General features: G+C 43.9%; 1 pseudogene; it reads left to right on the top strand.

Annotated features, from left to right (window-relative positions):
• The first annotated feature begins 222 nt into the window (after positions 1–222).
• On the top strand, positions 223–1,703 carry LOC110097115 (annotated as a pseudogene).
• The last annotated feature ends 528 nt before the right edge of the window (positions 1,704–2,231 follow it).

Below are 2,231 nucleotides of genomic sequence, written 5' to 3'. Positions count from 1 at the left end.
ATGGTGCATTCATTATTGCAACGGTTTCATGGAGTAGGTTTGAATGGTTTCTATTAATTTATTCATTAATTATTTTGTCTGTTATCTTGATTGGTGTGCCATAGATCTGCTCTATTTTATCATTTTTCTTGCGAAACCCTATCGTTAGCGCAAACGTCACACTCGGGCAATAAGACTTTTATAAGTCCAACACGAATCGACTGCTTATCAGCAACATCGACAATGGTCACCGATCACCGCCATGGCCAAGGTCACCATTTCCTTATGGTGATCGTAGCCGCACAAAGTCATATCAATCCCGCCCGCCACCTCGCACGTCGACTCGCTCGGACTGCAAAAGCTCGAGTCACCATCACTACACCTCTCTCCTCCCACCGCCGGCTTTTTCCAGGATCGTCTGCCACAGCCGGCTAGCTTGACGATGCGACAGAGGAGGCGCCTCTCAATCTAGATGCCTCTGGAGTCATCGCCTACGCGCCTTACTCCGACGGCTTTGATGATGTGGACCACCTGGCGGCAATCGATGCCGACCACTTCATGGAAAAGCTTAAGTCAGTTGGCTCCCAAACCATCGCCACCCTAGCGCACAACTTCATCGCCAAAGGCTCCCCTGTTACCTGCATATTGTACACCAACGACATACTCACTTGGGCAGCTGACATCGCGCGCGATCTGAGCATCCCTGCAATCCACTATTGGATTCAGCCCGCCTCTGTCTTCGCCATCTACTACCACTACTTCCAAGGCCACCCAAGCTTCACGTTCACCGCCGCTGATGAGAAAGACTCCTCTTTCTCCGTAGAACTACCCGGGCTACCTCGTCTACGGATGAAAGACCTCCCTCCATCATCACCACACCGAACGCTTACCTCTCCGCGCACAAAGAAATATTCGTAGAACTCGGCAAGCATGAGAAGCCTATAGTTTTGATGAACACGTTTCATCAACTTGAAGCATCTGTATTAGAAGGAATCCCCGAGATGAAATTGATCACAATTGGGCCATCAGTGGATATGAGCTCCATGCCTGCAGAGGCGGTAGGAAGGAGGGACTTTTTTGAGGAGGACGCCGCCGGTGGTTACATGGAATGGTTGGACTCGCAAGAGGAACGTTCGGTGGTGTACGTAGCTTTCGGCAGCTTGACACGGCTGACGGGGAGACAAGTGGAGGAATTGGATCTCGGGTTAAAGGAGAGTGGGAGGCCATACTTATGGGTGTTGCAGAAGGACAGTAGATTGGAAGGGATCGGGTTAGAGAGGGTTTTGAAGGAAGGGAAAGGGAAGGTGGTGGAGTGGTGCTCGCAGTTGAGAGTGTTGGATCACAAGGCGGTTGGGTGCTTTGTGACGCACTGTGGGTGGAACTCAATGTCTGAGGCAGTGACGAGAGGGGTGTCGATGGTGATGCTGCCACAGCGGATCGAGCAAGCGACAAATGCAAGGTTAGCGGAGGCAGCGTGGGGAATTGGGGTGACGGCGGAGGTATGGGAGGATGGGGTCGTGGAAGCGGCGGAGTTGATGCGTGGTGTGGAGGTGGTGATGGGGGAAGGTGAGAGGGCAAGGGAGATTAGGAGGAAGACTGAGGAGTGGACGGAGAAGGCCAAGGAGGTGCTGCGTGAAAATGGATTAGCCTCTAAGAATCTTGAGCTATTTGTGAACAGCCTTTCAAAGTATAAATGAAAGCTCTAATTTAGTTTTTTTTTTTTTTACTTTAAAAGCTATGAAGAGAAAATGTTTTATCTAAATATTGTGTTTAATAATTTCCTTTTTAAGTATTTTTTAATTTGATATTTTTCTCACATGTTTAAATTTTAAAACCTCAAAAATATAAAATAATAAAAATTGAAAATGGAAAAAAAAAATTAAATTTTATGCAATATGTAACTAATCCAATATTTTTAAACCATCTTTAATAGAATGTTATTGAATTTTTTTTTTTAGGGAAATTTACATACATACCACTTTAGACCATCCTATTTACATGTCTAACACTCAAAATTTTAATATTACATACATACCACTCTATATTATTTTAATATCAAATATATCACTCATATTTCCTTCCTACCACTCATATATTTCATTTCTACCACTCATATTTGATATGAAAAATGAACTATGTGTGGTATGTATGTAATATTAAAGTTTTAGGTGTTAAATATGTAAATATAGTAGTACAATGTGGTATGTATGTAAATCTCCCTTTTTTTAATATTAACATATTTGATTTTTAAT

This window comes from Dendrobium catenatum, unplaced genomic scaffold (genome assembly GCF_001605985.2).
Source record: "Dendrobium catenatum unplaced genomic scaffold, ASM160598v2 fragScaff_scaffold_65, whole genome shotgun sequence".
In the NCBI taxonomy this organism is placed as follows: Eukaryota; Viridiplantae; Streptophyta; class Magnoliopsida; order Asparagales; family Orchidaceae; genus Dendrobium; species Dendrobium catenatum.
The sequence above is the reverse complement of the archived record's forward strand: the minus strand, read 5'-3'. Positions and strand labels throughout refer to the sequence as shown.